The sequence below is a fragment of the Chrysochloris asiatica genome, unplaced genomic scaffold, assembly GCF_000296735.1.
Source record: "Chrysochloris asiatica unplaced genomic scaffold, ChrAsi1.0 scaffold00118, whole genome shotgun sequence".
Taxonomy (NCBI): Eukaryota; Metazoa; Chordata; class Mammalia; order Afrosoricida; family Chrysochloridae; genus Chrysochloris; species Chrysochloris asiatica.
Window position 1 is genome coordinate 467,679 of NW_006408636.1, and position 1,002 is coordinate 468,680.

The 1,002-nt window shown below is 41.3% G+C and overlaps 1 pseudogene; it reads left to right on the forward strand.

Moving 5' to 3' along the window:
- The first annotated feature begins 291 nt into the window (after nucleotides 1–291).
- The window catches only part of LOC102812426, a 2,454-nt pseudogene continuing 1,743 nt past the window's right edge, over nucleotides 292–1,002 (forward strand).

Consider the following 1,002-nt stretch of genomic DNA (forward strand, 5'->3'; position numbering starts at 1 on the left):
GGTCACCAATAAGGGCCATTGGGAGAAAAACAGCAATGAAGTTGTGTGCTAAGTCCAACCACATACAATAGAATCCTGTTAACCTGGACTGAGACCTGGTTAATGAGCAGTGTGACGAGACTGGGGGACTCCTGGGCCCAGGGGCAGTGACATGGCCCCAGAGGACTAGAGCAGAGTGTGACACATCCAGCTGATATGAAGTGAGGGGAGATGCACAAAAACACGCACACTTATAGATAGTACCTATTTGACCAGGCATCAATGGCTAGATGTTCAGAACATGACTAGAGGATGAAAGAAGAGGAAAAAACGAGTAATACATTACAATTAGATAAAAATGACCTATGTATGTGGATGCAGAAGGGCAAAGGAATAAACAAATATTTACAGTGAGGATCATTCCCACCCCCTTGGTACACAGGGTCAACAAGGATATGGGATTATACATGGGCTACCCAAAATGGGGGGAGGGGAGTACAAAGGCAAGAAGTGACTGGGTTACAAGCTTTCAATAGGGAACCTAGTTCCAGAGGGTACAGGAAAATGTAGAATCTCCACTGAGTTGTTTCCAACCTGTCTGAATGGGTTGATTAAAGGTGATGGGGGTAAGACTCCTGTGGTTCAACAGGGAATGATTGCATTACAAAATTACAGCAAAGAATTCAGAGGACCTGGGAGACAAAACAAAGATCAAAGTATTAACAATGTCAAAGAAGGGGAAAATATAAGAACAAAGATCCAGATGGTGAGGAGGTCGAGTGCATTGCAGGATACAATAGACTGTCTTAAATACAGGGAAAACTTAATAGACTATAAGGCAATCCAAAAGAAAATGAACAATTCACAATTTACCATGAAAATGAAGATTCAAGAAAAACAAGGAAACATTAAAGCTACACAGAAACTGACAAGAAAACATTTTCATGATACATTCATGTTTCACAAAAAAACATGAACTCAGCACAAGAAGGCATGCAGAACAAAGGATTGAACAGCACCACA